General features: G+C 37.7%; 1 protein-coding gene across 1 annotated transcript in view; it reads right to left on the bottom strand.

Annotated features, from left to right (window-relative positions):
• Positions 1-11,258, bottom strand: part of LOC134806267 (uncharacterized) — a 50,323-nt gene extending 39,065 nt beyond the window's left edge. The window contains exon 1 of the mRNA XM_063779498.1: positions 11,015-11,258. The gene's annotated coding sequence lies outside the window, so the exon portion shown is untranslated. The remainder of the gene's footprint in view (positions 1-11,014) is intronic.
• Between the last annotated feature and the right edge of the window lie 8,642 nt (positions 11,259-19,900).

The raw sequence follows: 19,900 nt of genomic DNA on the forward strand, positions 1-19,900 counted from the left end.
TTTGTTATTACAAGGCCCTATAATTCGTTTTTTTTGTATTAGAAAAAAGATAAGCGATCTTGTCGTGTCTTTTTAATGAAAAACACTTTTGATAAATAAGTCACGGCAAATATGTAACATTAGCATATATATTACGATCATTATGTTGTTTTGCTTTCATAAGTAAAAGTTACTAATTGTTTTAAGCGTTTTTCAGTAAAAAGACTCGTCAAGATTGTTGACCTTTTTTCTAATACTAAAAATACACTTGATTATAGTCACAACACGTCTTTATACGCGTGTTTTGTGGTTACTTATCACAAGAGATTTATTTCTCGAGTTCTCGAGGCATTGAGAATTTTTTTCCCGTCTCGACGAAGGACAAATTTCTCGAGATTTCTCGCCTCGAGAATTCTCGAGCAGAAACCCTAATTAGGCCGATATCCGGAATTTCTTTGCTTATGAATTGAATCAGGTCGTTAGTGTAAAGCACAAAAAAGAGTGGGCCCAGGATAGAACCTTGTGGTACTAATCGCATTAGTTTGATTGATTTGGATTTGATAACATTTTCACATTTACCTTCTACATTTGTAATTTCCACAAATTGAGTTCTATTGTGAAAGTAAGATTTTATAAGATTTAAGGCCTGGCCTCTAATGCCGTAGAACTCCAGTTTCGCTATGAGAATGTTATGGTCGACCATGTCGAATGCGGAGCTTAGATCCAAAAATATTGCAGCTACTTTTAGCTTTTTGTTAAGTTTATTTACGACAACATTTATTAAGGTATCAATTGCTTGAGTGGTGCCTTTAGATTTTTGATATGCGAATTGCGTATCGCTCAGGATTGCGTTCGAGTAAAGGTGAGCCATCAGCCTATTTAAAACAATTTTTTCGAGAATCTTGGACAAGGTAGGCAACACCGATATTGGACGATAATTCGTTGGGTCCGTTTTTAGCCTTTTTTGTGAATTGGAACTATTCTGGCAATTTTAAATTGGTCAGGAAATACCCCCTGAGAAAGGCATTTATTATATAGATATGCTAAAGGTCCCGCGAGAATTTCCAGATTTTCTTTTATGATGGACAAAGGAATGTCGTCGTGACCCACAGATTTCTTAGTTTTCATATTTTTTACGATTTTAATAACGATATTACTTACTCGGTAGAGCGAAGTTGTAGGGAAACGTTGTTTGAAAACATCGATGATGTGCACTCTCTGACTATTGCGTGGTGGAAGTACTTGAGATAGTCATAGTCATAGTTAATTCATAAACAATTTTCATTGTGTTTGAAATTAATTTACATATAAATTTTCTGTTTTGTTTTGTTTGTAATCATCTACTTAGACAAAGAGGTACCTATCGTATGAAAATATAGATTATACACGCATGCAGGCGCACGTGCTCACTTGCATCAGTTGTAGGTTTTATATTAAATGGGAGGAGCGAGGGAAACATTTCGTGCCAAAAGCAAAATGTTTGAGTATAAAAGGATTTTTTTTTTCAAACTATCCTTCTGCTCTGCTAATGTTTTATGCTCTTATATTTTGTTCGGTAGGGTGGAGTGTCAATAGACCGGTATGTATTATATTATAATTTATAATACAGATCTAGTTAGACTTATGTAGACTGGTTTTACTCTATCGGTACAAGGTTAATTCCGTTCTGTTGACATAAGTACAGTCATAAGCCGATAGATTTTATGTATTTCGTCACCAAAGAGCCTATAGGTATGTGGTCAGTAAATCTCTACTATGATAAGGTAGGTACGTGGACAAGAAAAAAGAGAACTGAAATCCTCGTATGACCCACAAAGGCCGTCTAATGCTATATAGGGCTCACAAAAGCCCCTATCGTCCAAATACCAGTAATAATCCCGCGACCTCTGTCTTGTCACGACGCGGCCTCCACACCACAGCCGGCCCGGCCGGGCCGGGCTGCACGCGCGCCGGCGCCGCCCTTGCCGCGGGCGTCGAGGGGCAACTCGCGATTCAACGACCCAGCTGTTCCCGAGTTTTGATCTTTTTACGATTAACTATTTGAGTTTGTGACTGCATTTTACTCTAAGAAAATCGCAATCGTTGCAGATATGACTTTTTAAAAATACTTATCTGCTTACCATTCTCTTATAGCTTTACAATAAATCTTTAAAAAAAAAGTATAACCGACTTCAAAAAGGATAAAATAAAGTATCATTCCGTTTTAAATGCGCTAGCAAATAATACGTTTGAAGTCGGTGCCAAGCCAAATCTTAAAAGCGTCAACACGCCGTGAAACCGATATGATGGTGAAGTTCGATAAGAAAGGAAGAAAGCAAGCTGCCCGTTAGTTGCTTAGGGGTATATTATTAACAAGTATTGTAACTGTTTGGCTTGGCACCGACTTCAAACGAATTAACTGCCAGCGCATTTAAAACGGAATGGTGCTTTATTTCATCCTTGCTGAAGTCGGTTTTACTTTTTTTTATGATTAATTTTATTTTTGCATTTTAAGTTTTTCTTATTAGTGATAAGATCGTTCCTGTCTGGCCAAACTGTTCATGAAATAGAAATAGAAAAATATAAATTTATTTGCTAGAAATGTGGTAGGTACAGAAATTTGGTGTTAACATGCAATTTTGCGAGTTCATGGCACTAAATAGTTTTGCACTTCGGGTACGTATCAATGTTCAAGGTCTGGATCTGAAGCTAGCAAGATTTGAGGCGTTGCGTCAACGCAACGTCGCGTCGGCGCGATGGCAGCAGCGTTTATCGAGCGCCTGCGTCTCACCAGCGTCTACGCAGCGACGAGGCAACGTCTCTAACGTCTTTTGAACGTCGGCGTCTTGCCAGCGTCTTATGAGTGCCTACGCCCTACAGGCACGCAGAACGCTTTGCACAGCTTTCTCCGAAATCAAGCAATGTTTATATCCGGTATCCGGCCGGATAGTAGTACACTATCCGGTAACCGTTCGGATATTTAAATAATGGCCGGATAGTACCTAACCGATTAAGTATACGGTGCATCGCTAATTAAAATATGTATTTATCCGCTAATACTGAATGATGCTGGCTGTACCACTTGTACCACAATACACATGTTGGAACCCGTTTCATAAAAGCAGTACAAAGCATCCCAAGTAGCATTGCAAGCTGTATATAAGCTGTATTAAAGTTTATTTGTATACTATAAGCTGTACAGTTAGGCTGTACAAAGGCTGTATAAGCGCTTATACAGCCCTTATAAGTAAAAAAAGGGCCCAAATTATACAGCCTTTGGCGTTATTAGAGCTGTAGAGTAGCTGTATAAGCAATACATAAGCTGCATAATAGCTGCATTACAGCTATATTTCGGTGTAACAGGAAACCTTAACACTACAGATAATCTCTTATAAGTACGATATAAGAATATAAGTTTTAAAATAAGAAAGAATTACAAGAGAATAATAATCATTTAAGAAACTAAAATGTCTTAATCTTGTTCATTCGTAATATAGTAATGGCGACAATAAAGTGTTATAGTGGATGGTAAAAGTAAAAGTAAATATTATACAGGACTTGAATGGAATATTATATTATTGGTAAGTGCGGATTATTATTTATTGTGAACCTGTGTATCTTTTCTGGCAAAATATTTACGCGCCTGCAAAATAACAAAGAGAAACCATAAGGAAAATATCAAAAATCGGTAAAGTTACTGTTTGTTTTTAAGGTTAGAGTATCAAAAATATTTATAAATATTAATTCCAAGGCTAAACAATTTATTTTACCTGGTAATCATAACACGGCGTTAGTCTGCTAAATATTTGCAAGTATTTCTTTAATTATATTTACAAATACGTTTTTTTTTTATTGTAAAATGGCGACAATTTTTAAACAGCCTACAGGATAGTTGGAGATCATTATAATCTTAGTAGCTGTGCTGTGTAATAAATGGAGTGTCGTTTACAGGGTTTGTAATTAAAACAGCTTTATAATAGAATATTTGTATTCGTTTGGCTGTATTTCGGTTCTCCGTACATAAGTTATAATTCCCTTTAGAGATCCGTATAACAAATAAAAAACCTGTACTGTAACTGTCATATATTCCTTTACTTTTAATACACTTATTTTCAGAAATCATTACACTACTATACTTATACGAGTGTAAAATTACGCCAAAAGATTGTTATAAGCGACTCTATCAGTAATACAGAAAAAAGCTGTACTATAGCTGCCATTTATTCATTTGGTTTTATAATACCCTTACAGACAGAAGTTATACAACTACTATTCTTATAGGAGAGTAAGATTACGCCATAAGAAATAGCTTTAAAACGGGGTTGACAGATACATTTGTACAGCTACAAGTGCCAAGTGATACTACAATACAGCCTGTATACAGCTTTTACGATAAAATTAGCTTGTAGTGTTTCACAACACTTAATGTTTTAAAACGGAGTTGACAGATACTTTTGTACAGCTAAAAGTGCCAAGTGTTACTACAATACAGCCTGTATACAGCTTTTACGATAGAATTAGCTTGTAGTCTCTCACAACACTTTTAGTTTTATAGTAGATTTTTTATATTCCGATAAAGCACCCCATGCTTCCGCAGAATCCTTTATAATGATTTTATACAGCTTGAGCTGTATAATGTCTGTAAAGTACCTTTTATACAGCTTAAATCTTTTCTGACACTCTTATACGTCCCTTAAATCACTCTAAGTTCTTAATTGGCTGCTATATTGATGTTGCCGACACTTCCATGCTACTTGGGATGCCATATAATACAATTAGGCCACCTTGCACCATCCCACTAACCCGAGGTTAAGCGGTTAAACTGTTAACCCAAAATCAAATTGTACTGGTAACCATGGTAACTCCAGGTTTGACCTGTAACCCCGGGTTAGTGAATGGTGCAAGTGGCCCTTAGGAGTCTTTTTTGTCTATTAGTAAAGCTAACTTCTAAGTATTGCCAACAACTAAGTAGATTTTCTAAACTGTCCCTCAATAAACTGTAGCCTCGCTCGGGAGGCTCGGGACTTTAAAATCATCAAAAAGCTCATTGTACCGATTGGCTTTATGAAATACATTTTTATTACACCCGGAAATTAACAAAACTCGCGACTTAATTGACTTTTAACCCTATGAATATCAAATACCAGAATGAGCAAGAAAAATGAGTTTGGCTTTAAGTAAGTACATACTCTTCTTTCATAGGATCCCAGTCCTCATTTTAAAAAATACTTGGCAGCAATGGCTTTTCTCCGAAACTGCTTTCATACGCTATAAAAAGTAGTAAGACTTCAGGTTTCATGAGCTAAAGGCCATCACACACAAACCTACCGGCACGGCAGGTAGTACCGAAGGTCGCGACAATGTTGACCCAAATTGGTAACATGACCCTCCGCGATATCGTCGCTACATTCGGCACTCTTCACTGACCATTGGTAGACCTTATGTCATCGGGTTAAGGTTTATGAAATGTCATTTCAGAGTCGATGGATAATACAAGCCGTTACGGGGTGCTTAATGGGGCGCCCCGCACGCCGCCGCACCTCACCCCCGCGCCGCAGCACGCGACCGGCGAAGATACTAACCACAAAATAACCTTCTAGCTTTCCAGGGTTTATAAATAGCCATCCTGTGCTACACTACTTAGCATCTTCTTTATTAAACTTACATACCCCTTTTTTTAGATATGCCATTACCTACAGGCATGTCTTTAGAATTGTTCAATTTACCAAAGAAATACCATCGCCCACGCTGTTAACTGGACACCAGTGGACCTTATGCCTTTGTAATAAAATAAGGTCCACCGATGTACAGTTAGGTGTGTTGCTGTTTGTACGTGACGTACGTGTACACAATGTCGGATTCAAGAAAGGAGGGGACAAGCTTATAAATGGTCAGCAATAAGCCTGTGTGAACATCTGGACTATCTGGAGTGGCAACTGCGTCCCGACTTCCCGAGGCTATAGTATCTGTGATACGATGAATGCAATTGGTCTTAACATTATTCACTTGCCCTTATCCCCTTCATATTAAAGTCATGCTTAAAAATGACAGCTTCCATTTAACCATCAATGTTGTAAATTAAGTGGAAGCAATTGGCGCATTTTCCTTGATTTCAATACGGAGGTATTTCATTAATCGCTATTTAATTAAGAGTGAGAATCATCTATGTATGAATCATCCAAGTTATAGTATTAAACACAAGAAAAAAAACTGAATCGGAGGAAGATTCATTTTACTTATAGTGGGACGCCAATTTTCTAGCAGTAAAACCCGTGTAAATGTACGAGTAAGTCTTTCAATAGAGTGAAACGTTTTACAATAACGGGAATGGGATACCCATTGCACAGCAGCATTATCCGAGCAAATGGAAGTTCGTAGAATGACACACACGGACAGACAGACAGACTTGACGAAAATATAATAAGAATTCCGTTTGTGCCATTTTGGCTACGGAACTCAAAACATGAATGCTCATTTCTGTTTTTTTTTTTAAATTGAGTCAATGAGTCAGCAACTCCTCAACTTTACTATAAAGAACAAAAAATCTGCATCTGTTTATTACCCACGCCATGTGTGTAAGCATGTGAGCTAAACGCAGGGCGACAGGCCCACAAATCTGTACGTTTTCAACTGTATCCCAATACAATAAGGCGAATGAATGTGCACATTCGAGCGCAGGCAGTTCTTTATGAATAAATTGCCTACAAAGTGTCAGTCTAGATACGGAGTAATGGCTGCCGCGATTACGCGGCGGAAACTTCCTGCCGGAGTTTACAAAACGTGTGTACAGTCAACGGTAATGGTATGGGTGTACAAATCATTTCAAAAATATGTCCCATAACTCTTATGTCAGTGAATTAAGAACTATGGGACATATTTTTGAGTAAGTTGTCTACACCCATATTTTTACCGTTGACTGTAAGTACCTATGTCTGCCCGAATACGCATAACAACCATAAGTGACATTCGAAGGCGCATTCAAACTTTTACCGTATTTTCGCGTAATTCTAAGATCAAACTGGTTTTCCAATTACTATTGTTATGTGAGTGGAGAAGATTTAGTAACAATTGTGCGTATTGACGATGACGAGTAAATGGTCCAAATCGGATCTAGGAACTTTCTTCTTCTGTTCCGGGTTAGGGTTACCACTACCACATGTCAGGAATTTTCCTGACATGTCAGGAATTTTGGCCGTTTGTCAGAAATGCGGCCGGAATATGAAAATGTCAGAAATTTTAGTGAATTAACAGACTTTTTTTTTATGTACCTAAGAAGGTACATTGTTCAAACTTACTTAGGTATATAAATCCAAAACAAATCAAATTTAAACAATTGTATCAAGCATACATAGATATTGCTTACGGCTAGATCCCCCCGATATGAGCGTCAGGAAAAAAAATCTCAAATCAGGAATTTTGTCAGGAAATTCCAAATTAGGAGCTGGTAACCCTAGACTTTCCGGTAGCTAGGAATAGGTACATTACTTATCCTGTTATTTCAACCTACTAGTTAAATAATTCAGATAATTTTATTAGATGATCAAAATTTGGTCTAGATCGCTTTACAGTAACGCAACAAGGCAAAAATTTTTTAGGAATCGGAGGAAATATTTTATATGTAAGTACTCGTATACAGAAAAGCGGTAATCTTCCGTTTGTACAATAACTTGTTGGTTAGTATTAGGTACAAATATAACAATTTAAATCGGTGAAGATTTGCTTACTTAAACTACCCGTTGCACATGTACTATTAGATACATCCAGTAATTAAGTAGTTTAAGGTGATGAGATTTATTTTATCCAGAACGAAATATTTTAGGACCTTCTATGGCTTCTATGTATTGGTGTAAACGGATGACCATAATTAATAAAGTCTCTAATCTCTTTTTAGTGTTTTGTTGCCTCACATCAGGGTGACTCACGAAGCGGTTATTCAATTCAATTTATTTATTTAAAAGAATATGTTGCTGTAACGTCTAGGTACGTAGTTAAGTTCAGTTAACTGTGTCGGTGTCGGAGGTAATCATTACAATATCGCCGTAATCCCGCGGCTGATATTCTCCATTACCACCACCGTTAATAAAAAATAACTTCCATTAACAGTATTACATTAATATCCTTCCATTAGCTTATCGGCACTTCCACGTCCAAGCAGGAAATTTTTGGCAGATGATCGAGTGTTTTTCCATTAATTCGCGCTCTTCTATAACAACAAGTAAAAGTGCGTCAATTTTGCGGACGGCTGCCTGAAAGTTACTGCAGAAAAGTTAGTTAGAAGAGAAGTTAACGTAAGCACTTTTCGACCCCATCGACCATCTTCTCTGCGGGCAATGTGGCCCGCCCATTGCCACTTCAGCTTGCTAATCCGGTGGGCTATGTTGGTGACTTTAGTTCGTCTACGGATCTCCTCATTTCTGATTCGATCACGCAGAGAAACTCCGAGCATAGCCCTCTCCATAGCTCGTTGAGCGACTTTGAGTTTTGAGATGAGGCCGAAAGTGAAAGACCACGTTTCGGAGCCGTAAGTCATTACTGGTAACACACATTGATTAAAGACTTTCGTCTTGAGGCACTGAGGTATGTCGGACGAAATGACATTACGTAGTTTCCCTAACGCTGCCCAACCGATTTGGATTCGGCGGTTGACCTCTTTCTCGAAGTTGGACCTACCTAATTGGACTACTTGTCCTAGGTAGATGTACGAGTCAACAACTTCGAGTACCGAGTTCCCAACAGAGACTGGGATGGGCACAACATTGGCATTTGACATAAGTTTCGTCTTGTCCATGTTCATTTTCAAGCCCACCCGTTATGAAACTCGGTTGAGGTCATCGAGCATCATGCTGAGTTCCTCCATCGACTTTGCCATGACTACGATATCGTCGGCAAACCGAAGGTGAGTGATGTATTCGCCGTTGATATTGATGCCAAGTCCTTGCCATTCCAGGAGCTTGAAGGCGTCTTCCATTAGGCAGTAAACAGTTTCGGAGAGATAACGCCTTACGCCTCTTCGCAATGGAATCGCCTTCGTGCTCTGCTCCTGTACTCGGACCGACATGGTGGCGTTACTATACAAACACTTCAACACTTCGATGTACCGATAGTCAATATGGCATCGCTGAAGAGACTCAAGCACCGCCCATGGTTCCACCGAATCGAAGGCTTTCTCATAGTCCACTAACGCTTAGCATAATGGCAAGTTATATTCTTCGGTCTTCTGTATAACTTACCGCAGCGTATGGATGTGGTCTATGGTACTATTGGTACTATCTATAGCCTTTTCGGAAACCGGCTTGTTCGGGAGCTGGCTGGAGGGTGGCTTCAGTACTATTATATTATACTTTCCAGTTTCTAGAGGGGGGTGGTATTTATTAGGGAAGTGGGAAATGGAAAAAAGCCAATAGATAGGTTCTTCGTTATAGGTATGGATTTTTATATGCTGGTTTTGTTTAGTTTAGAGGAAAATAAGTCTTCATTTCAAGACCTATGACCGCGTGGGTGTTGAACGTTTTCTATGGGTAAATCCTGGCATCGCCGGGCCGCATATGGGTTTTTTCTGCGTGGGCGGAGCAAATATTTAATATGAACGCCGACCTTCCATGGGAGGCCTGGGGCGTACAGTCGTAACTATATATTACGTACAAGTACTTAAACACATCAAATGGTAAAATAACGGCTGACCCACGCTAGACCGGTCCGGGAACGGGCCGAGCGAAGTTTCCGATCGGATACTTCGTTTTATATGACGGTGATCGCGCGTTGAACAACGGAGCGGAGGCTTTCTATAGAAAGGTCTAGTCTAGTCTGAAGAGTAGGATATATGCCTCGGCTTGGACCCGGACCGTTCTTTAATATAAGTAAGTCATCCTTCACGATAGGAGGAGTAACAGTATTAAAAACAGAGCACGTAGGTAGAGGAACTCGTAGAAGAGTCACTCCCTCCGCCTACCATGAAATTTGTAAATCAAAACCCGTATAGATATATCTCCATTTTTGGGTTCCGTACCCAAAAGGGTAAAAACGGGACCGTATTAGGTAGTAAGACTCCACTGTCCGCCTGTCTGTCTAGAAGCGTGACAGCTGAAATTTTCACAGGTGCTGCTATAACAACAAATACTAAAAAGTACGGAACCCTCGGTGGGCGAGTCAGACTCACACTTGTCCGGTTTATTTGTCACTCTGACAATTTTCGAATTTCAATGCTCGCAATGCCTTCTTATAAATCTTAAATGTCTTTGAAAACATTTATGTTATGACATAGCGAACGAACGGCTTTTACTCTGGACATTTTGAAGGAAATATGTGACTACAGCGAAAAACAATTTCCTATTTCATTTCCACCCTTGCTAACAAAGCAGCCGTTAGTTTCTAGTTACAACAAAATGGGCGTCCTAAATGCTTACCTTTATACCTATTCGTACCTATTTACAAGGTGGTATGGTAATGCAATGCCAGGGAAAACATTACAATACCAAGGGTGAACGTTCCCAAGGCGGAAAAGTCACCTTACTTTTATGTAAATGCTGGTTGATTAATTTAATTACAGGTTTTTATTGAAATTATACGCAAAGTGATTAGAAAGGTATTCGTTTAATAATTTGCAAAGCAATGTGGTAATGTAACGTCAGAATTGTAACAACACGCAAGAATACGTGACTTTACCTAGATCCAAATTACTATATATATGAATGTCAGCAAAAATGATTTTTTATAATACCTACCTAGTTAACTTGAACGCTCGTTAATTAACTTTCGGTCACGTGTTTGAGCAATGAAGCACTCAATACCTAACCGATTATCGGAGTTTAATAACGACCGACCGCTTGAGTACGGTTGAGGTACCTAAGATACCTACTCTTTCAGTAGTTTCAGCACACAGAACAGTCAAACTGTGTTGTCTTTTGTGTGTTTCAGCGCGCACCCTAAAACCATGAGCACCATTGCTGGTGGCGTTGTGAAAAATCAATAGCTTTTTCCGGGCGTAACAATATAAACCCTTCTTTCTACAAATTACTTATTAAAACCTGAGGCAGTGAGGCTCTTTACCAAGACCCACCTGCTATCTCTGCAGGCACCGGCAATTTCACTGACGTTTCGGATGCAGGAAGTAAATCAGCGTCCCGCGTCAAACTGTCGACTAAATCCCGCCGGCACTTTACCACGGAATCTTCACACAACTTGGAACTATTCCAGAACGCGCTAATTCAGAGAAACACTATGCAGTGTATTTGCGTGAATTTGACGCCAGTTCAGCCCGAGTAGAGCTCTAACTGGGTACGTGCGGCGCGATCGGCGGCCGGCGGGGACTGGCTACTGCCTGCTGCCACACATGTTATTGACAACAAAGCTTGCCGACCACTTCGAGGTGGACCAGTATAATTCTCTCTGATGCATATAGTTCATTCAGCTCAAGTAAAACTAGACATCTGCTCAGACACAAGTGTAAATTTGTGAATAATTAGGGCCGTCTCGCCGTCGGCCTTCGCGCGGAGCTGCGGGTCGCCATGGGATGACACATTAGGGTCACGATCTACATTTTTTTCCGCGAAAGTTTGACAACTTGATCTTTGGGTCACCGACGACTGTGTGTTCTGTTATTAGCAGACATCACGGCGGCAGATCCTAAACTTGGTCGCATAGCCATAGAATCTGATGCGATAATTTGTATACTGCAGGAATTCCCTGGCAAGGTTTTCTCGAGGGACTACATAGTTCGTCATAAAAGGAGTGCACAAGCCACACAACTATTAAAGTTGCAGACGTCTATAGTCGAACCGTGAATCGGTTATACCGTGGTAACGATATGTCATTGGCATGCTTGTTTGCCTTGCCAGTCTTGCCACCGATGCGGTATAGGTGCTCCATATGTGCTCAAATAAAAATAAAAGTTCTGATTTAAACTTTCACGATTATTAAACATTATCAAACTGTTAAGTCCCGTTGTGCAGTTTGACAAAAATAAAAGTTGTTTCGAATTATGAGGCAAATTACATTAGAGTTAAAGGAGTATAAAAGATTTAGGAATAGACGGCATTTTAGGAGATCACTCTACATATTATTCAACGCGGCGCCAAACATAATGAGCACATGAGCAAAGCTTACAAAGCTCTGCTTACTTAAATTAAGTGACGTGATAGAGAAATTAGCGATAATTATCTCGTGATCTGGCTGTAATTATAATTGAAGGCGGAAGCGGATACTGCAGCCGCAGGCGCATGGCCGTCGGCTCGCGTCAGATTGGATGTCGGTTTAATTGATCGGAGCTCAATCTGTATTAGTCAGATCGGGCTGTATTTTATTGGCAAGATTCTCGGATACGTATAACATAGCGGGGTTTCTCTACTTTTCTAACATCTCAGAGGTTTGCGATTGTCTGGGAAACTTAATATTCCGAGGGTTCGTGGATTTATTGTTTAAAAAAACCCTGCATGGCCTGGCGTAAAAAAATTGCATGAGAAATATATTCGTACCTACCGTACCTAAGCAAATTGAAATAAAATAAATACGATTTGGAATGAACACGAGTGGTCTGAATGTTTAAAGTTTAGATAATTATTAGGATTATGCCGCGCCGCGCCGTGAAACTGGCGCTGCGTTTGAACAACAAACTTTCATCATTTCATGTGTTTCTTTAGATGAATCATCAGAATTACGATTCAACATCATCGGTAGTAAAGTCTGGTCTGAATGCTACGTTAAATGAACAAGCACGGACGGAATGCCGCCATGAGTCCGGAATAGAACAGCTAGCGCGCGGGTTCGGTTGGTGTTAAATATAGCTGTGACCCTCGTGAGCCTCGTGCAGTGCACGGCTCCCAGCAGACAGGTGATGGAAGGGATTGCCTTTGATCCTATTGTATAACCGGCTACGCCCAAGGAATTACGTTTGACATGGACCCTTCGGTTCGGGTGTTTGCATAGCCAAACACAGAATGACCTAAACTTTGTTTTTAATTTGGGAATGTTTTGCCGTCATGCAAAGTCTATGAAAATCCGTAAGGGGTTAGGGCTTGCAACATCGGATGGTTTCCAATTCCGGAACTGATTTTCGATATTGGATTCCAATTACGGAATTCCGGAACTGGTTTATTAGATTTTTAAGTAAAAAGCAACAAAAAATGTGAAATTCTGATACTTTACGTTTATTAAAGTTAGTATTGTTTAAGAGAAATTTAATTTGAAGTACATTTTTTTTCACCTCTTATTTTACCACCTTATTAAAATGGTTACTTTTATTCAGTATTATTCACTTGTATGATAAGGGGTATTTATTTGGGGAAACTATAGTTGCTAGCAAACCATTCGATGCATATTTTTATAAAATAGTTAAATATACATAATAGCTTCCTTCTCTTCCTAACCTAGTAGGTAGTGGTGTTTAAGAAGTTGAAGGTCTAAGTTTGGCTTTTTCCTTCCTAGTTCCTAATTATGATTCAGAATATCATATATTATGTGCTTCTACAGGATTCGAAATCGTTCATAGAGAAAACCTCTTTCTAAATATTTTTAAATTTCAATTATACAAATTCGCTTTTGTAGGATTCTGACTATTCTAAATAAGTAAATCGCTTTGCTTTATTATATTTTTTTTATTATGAGCCCATATTGTCCCACTGCTTTAGCAAACGGAAAAGTAAAATATACCTATAGGTACTATAGTTCACTGAATGACTAAGAAGCACTTAATAACGACAAAAAAACACCAGTATAGTGTAGTTTCTTAACAATTTTCAATAGGTGATAAACGTATTAAAACTTACAAAAAGTACTTAAATCCAATTCCGGAATTTTCGATATTCAGTGGTATCAATTCCGGAATTCTAATATCGGAGAATTTGTCCGAGATTCCGGAATTTGGAAAATCCGGAATTCCGGAATGCAAGCCCTAGTAAGGGGTTGGGAACTTGGGAATAAAAACTATAGGTTGGACACTTTATTTCCTATTAGGTTCGAAAGAGTTCGTCAAAAAAGTGTATAGTAGTGTTTAACTTTGAATACAACCGCCTATAGATGTGCTCCGTTACATCATGTACTGCATTCGACATATGTATATGATGATATCTGATTTATATTTTACCTCCGCACTACAGTAAAAGTAATAAATTGACTCGAATGGATGAGATGAGACGCAATCTAATACGTAATAGAGGTGCCCGAGACGCCGCGGCGGCGCCTGAGATAGGCTCTTCTACTTTAGGTATATGCGGCTCTACCTTCAATCACATCTGGACTGTAAGCTATTTGTCTACGTTACTCGTCCGTGTCTACTATCTAGGCATTCTAGACTATATCTATTTAGTGTATCTTCTCGCACCTAAATTTACGACCTGATGGATTTTTACCTTTTAGGAACCAACAATAGTGCAATAAAGCGCGAAAAAATATCTTGCACATTCTTGTTTATAAACAAATAAGAGCGTGTCATATATGTGTGTACATATATTGTACCTACATTAGGCCAGTCAAATTAGACCCAAAAAAATCGTTTTCAGGAATTGATTTCCAGCAAGCTAGAAATCAAATACCTTCATTTGGTCCTAAAAGCGTATAATCCGAGTTTGTTCCATCCCAGGCCGTGTGGATAAATTTTGGAGACCTTGGGAGATACATTTTACCTTGGATTGACAAAACCACTCCATGTAGAAGGAACCCACCATCAATTACAATGTCACTACCAGCAAGGTAGATCAGACCCTAGTGAAAAAAAAAATCGGATTTTGACAAGATTATACCAAAAAAAAGTAATTCAAAGTGGCGGCCATTTTTTACAAGCTTATTTGTCTTTGAATTCATATTAAGGAATCTTTTGGATCCTCAGATATCAATTTTTATCATGATTAGAGCAAATTTTAACCGGACGGACGTCGGACGTACCGTTTTTGAACTACAAGCAAAAAACTGAAAAAGAGCAAAAATTTTTCCACAACTCCTGGAATGAAGAAAGCTCGGATTACACTAATTTGGAACCAAACGAGCCCATTTCCAGCTTGCTGGGAATTAATTCCCCTAACTAAGACATCATAAGTAATGGCCTACATACTTTGTTATTGAAGGTAAGTACCTAATAAATAATATTTCTGGTATCCGTACTCAAATATGTTATCTACTTGACCCTTCGTTTTTTTTTCCTAGCCTATTTGAGTGTCCCACTCTTCGATTAAATTTGATAAATGCGTTTTGATCCGCTACATATTGCTCAGAGAACAAATAGTGTAGTAAATAAAGGTAGTGGACCCCGCAGTAATTCCTCAGCCAGAAAAAACTTTACAGTATGATAAAGTATCAATAAATAAAAAGTATTGTATAAATTTCCAAAGAATAATAATAATAGAATTAAAGTAAATACCTAAAGTCTTAAATCGTTAATATCTTTTTACGGAAAAATGCTCCGTTCAAACTTTCTTCACCAGACATATTCATGTAACTTATTGCAACAATATATGAAATATCAAAAAAATATCCCAGCAGAAATACCAGTATTAATAAAATAAAATTTTTTGGCGTGTCTTGGACCGGAAAATTGCTCAGTCTAATTGTTTCACTGGAATGCCATTTTATTGCCGTTTTATTCCTACAAAATGAAAATCTAAAAAATTTCCACTCTCAGTTTTTAATAGTTCTATAATACATACATTTCGGTGCGCATTTTTTTTTTATTTTTTTACCCACTACGCCAAATTATATTCTAAGATCATATAAGAAGAAAAAAATGACAGAGCAATTTTCCGATGAAAATGAGCGTCAAAAAAAGGAAGTATCATAAAAAAATATTCTCATGTTTGACAAAACTTTTAGATTTTTTTCTAGTATCACATACTGATACAAATAACTTATTTTGTAAAATAATTTTGGACTGAGGAATTACTCGGTTCAATATATAATCAGATTTGTGTTTTTACCTAACTTAGGAGTATTTTTTTTTTGGATATTTATAATGTTAGTCTCGGCTCATACTATACAATAACCAAGCTAAATGTCATCGAGTGAGAAATTAATGCATGGGTCTCCATACAACAACTTGCTTCATTTACTACACTAAAATAGGTACCGCTCGTAGTAAGCATGAACAATAGGTAAATAGTGAACATAACATGAATGATTAAATAAATACGTGCCAATTAATATTAGTATAAATAGCACAGACCTAACCTCTTTAATATTTTCTGTGGTAAATAGTGTAATAAATATGGCAATTAGCCACTTTAAAGTGTTTAGAAGTAACACTATAGATTACTGCGACATAAACGCATACTTAAGGTAAACGGCCCCAAGTTCGTGTTAGTATATACGTTATTTCGTTAGTTTTGTTTCTGGCGCAAATAATAAGGAATTCAAATATTTTTCATTCAAATTATACATATAAAAAAAAATCTGTATTATTTAATCTCTTCAATAAAATAATAACCAATATTTTAGTGATAAAACTGAGAGTAATACGACGGAACTGTCGAAACTGTCAGACAGCCGCAAACAGCTGTGTTGTATGCGTGCACTTTTTTTAGGCGTAAGGTGCGCGCTCTCACTTGTTAAGCTTATAGGAAGGAAAAGCTAAACCCATTCGAATAAAAGATTTTGGGAGTGTTTCTGTGGGTTCCTTAGTAATTGATTTGATAAGAAAAAAGATTGAATATATGCATAGAAATACCTTAAAATTGCAATAAATCGACTCACGAAATAGCGGTCATTTTATTTTACGTGTGTCTCCTATTTCGTGCCACTAACGAATCAAGGATTTTCTAGATACATTTTGAATGCTTGTTTTTAAATATAACAACGAAGATAATTAAAAAAATAAATTAGAAAACAATTAATGTATTTCATGAAGTTTCGTATGAGCGAAATTCGGTAAGTATATGTTTTTTTCACTAGAATTCTCATAAAACGAGTTTGAATGTGACCCGAGTTAATTTTTTTAAGGTATATTCCACGTATATTCTCATATTAACTACTAGCACAATTTTATTTATAATTCAATTTATTTGATTTATTTTTGTGTATGTTTATATTTAACGTATAAGATAGTTAAATGTTTTTTTGAAAATAAATATTTTCTTTTAATATTTTTTTTTATTTTTTTTATTTATATAAGTAGTTCGGCTTTTAATCAAGTATTAAAGTACCCATATTGTTTACAAAGTCTTAATTCAACCATTAAAGTCGACGAGTACAAAAAACTTTAAGCCAACTCTCAATTTAACATTTTTTTTAAATATTATTTTTAATTTGACCTTACAATTACTCGTAAGAAGGTAAGACCGTTAAATATTTAAAATGATTATCAGCAAATTATCACCAATTACTCTAAGAAAACTTTATTCCGAAACAGGGGACACGAATTCACGAACTCAGGAGCTCAGCTAAATTTGTATCACGAAATGGGAGCCAAATAAGAGGTTCACGAAAAAAATCATATAAAAAAAAGTTTCAACTAAAACCCTATAGTTTATACATTAAATATAAAATATATATTTATTTATTATACAAAAGGTTAAAGGTAAGTACATAAATAATCATACAAAAGTAACTTAAATATATCTAAATATTAAAATATTTTAATTTAAAAGACCTCCGCGGGCTGTACCGGGTGCAAAGGTGCCCATTATACTTGCCGCGTTACCACGTTGGATAGCGATGGCCAGCCTTTGCACCAGGTACGAACCCGCGCGAGCATCAGAGGTCCTCTCCCTGATTCTACCTCCCACCTCCCTTATAAAAGCTATGGCGTCAGACCCCCAACACCCCGTTACCTCGAAGGCGAGTGGCACAAAATAATAATTCGCCTCAAGGTCGGAGTATTTTATTAGATTAAATTTATTAAATTATTAACAAAGAACTAATATAACTTACTCAAAAGCTTTCAAGGTATTGATATGATTAGTAATATTTAAAAAATATATACAAACTCTCAAGAGCCTTAACCTGCCGAAACAGGGGCCCTTTACCTTATTGTTCTTGTTACCTATTTGATTAAGTAGTAATTACTATATAGGTTTGATGAAATTGAAATGGTGCTGCGAGTCGGATTGGAACCGAATGTGGTTCAGATGATAATAATGAGTATTTCTGGAGGAAACATCACCCATACTTAATGTTCGCGCTCGAGGTATGTCAAATATGTGACAATTTTCACGCCACGTCGGAACCGCTGCAGAGAATGTGATGTCCAAGTGTCTGGTTACAAACAGGTCGCATTATGCAAGAATCCGCGACGTGTGCGTCTGTGTGTGTGTGTGTGTGTGTGTTTACACAACACCACACAAGTAACCCGAGAACCCGTCCCTTTGTGGAGAGTCGGTCAGCGGAGCGCCTGAGCGGACCCGTGCTCCCGGAGACTCAAAACTTAAAACTTCCTAACTTTATAGGTAACTTTATATTATAGGTATATATACTATATACTCCTAACCTTAGGTAGGCTACGAAATAACTCGCGTATTAGTAAGAAAACTGATGTATGGCGTTACCACTCTTTCTTTACTTATATTTAGTGAAATACTGTGAATTACAATAGGAGACTCAGTATATTAAAAAAAAAGCTGTAATAAAAAAATGAAGCAGACTATATAATTATAATAAAAAAAAACCATTACATGAGACCAATTTTTCTCATCTCTCGCACAAAGGACTACTACTAAACTACCTAACGTAGTGAGGTGGAAATCACTTACAAATAGGTACCTATATAAAAAAGTTCTACCGTAAAGACATGGAGGCAGCATGGAGGTGATATATTATTGGCCGGTACTGTACATAGTGGTCGATATGCCGAAAGTACACTCAGATTTAGAGGAACTATAATAATATGGAGATAGTTCGAGACAAGGAAGGACAAAGGATATTTTTTATCAATGTTCATCATCATCATCATCATCATTATTCCACGAAGACAAAGTCGCGGGCAGAAGCTAGTGTTTTATATAAGTCTGACCCGATTGTGCTCGTTTTTTCCTTTAGATAGGAGACCTATAGCAAAGATATATATGTCGGACCCTGACACCAGAAAGACGTATTGCAGCGTTATAGTTCATTATTTTAGACGCCTGTATAAAATCGATTAGCAATGTTGAGCTACGTATTATTTGGTTGTAACAAAATAAATAAAGTTGTGTAGAGAGTAACTCCGTCTATTGGCGCATTGTTGAAATAAAGTTGCGTGGAGAGTATCTATTGGTGTGTCGTTGAACTGAGATGACAGGTAGAAGGCTTTGGAACGTCGAGAGGTTTCTCTCGAGTGAGCGTAGGCACGAGTTGGCATTTTTGTCGGTATGTTGGTAGACTGGTCGAGCAGGTTTGCCAACTTGACTTTGAGGCGGGGGCAGAGAGCGCGCTAGAGATCGGACGTACTCGTTAGCCAACCTCGTGCCTAACTCGCCGCGTTCCTGAAGGCTTATACCTGAAGGATTATTCTGATAGCTTATAGAATCCCGCGTTCTTTAACCATTTAGCTAAGTGTTTTATTTCAAGTGTTATTTTGATTTCTTATGTTTCATTAGAAGCTTACTTTTGTGAAATAAAGAAAGGATGTGTTATGTGTTGTTTTGAAAAGATATGTCCCTCTTGAGTTTGTTGCCGGTCCCATATTGGGCTAAATCTTCTCAGGTCAGGGGTTAGGGTTTGAGCCGGCCTAGTTTGACTTAAATAAAGATTTGACCGGTTTCATGTGATCTTTTTATTTTCAATTTTACCAGTCAACATCTTAATAGCAATTAGTTCTTTTTATCATTTAGTTCTGAAATATAGTAGGCACTAGTATGGTTAACGAGTCAGTATGTTTATTTCATGCACTGGTAGCAATGGTAGCATACTGGTTTAGCTGTGAAGTAATTAATACATCTAGGTACTACCCCCACGCGCCCACCGCCTTTGAGACCATCGGTATTCGACATATATAACTCCGATAGGTAACGCTTCACACAGTGTATCGGTACTTAATTAGGCCTTAAGG

This window comes from Cydia splendana, chromosome 1 (assembly GCF_910591565.1).
Source record: "Cydia splendana chromosome 1, ilCydSple1.2, whole genome shotgun sequence".
Lineage (NCBI taxonomy): Eukaryota > Metazoa > Arthropoda > Insecta > Lepidoptera > Tortricidae > Cydia > Cydia splendana.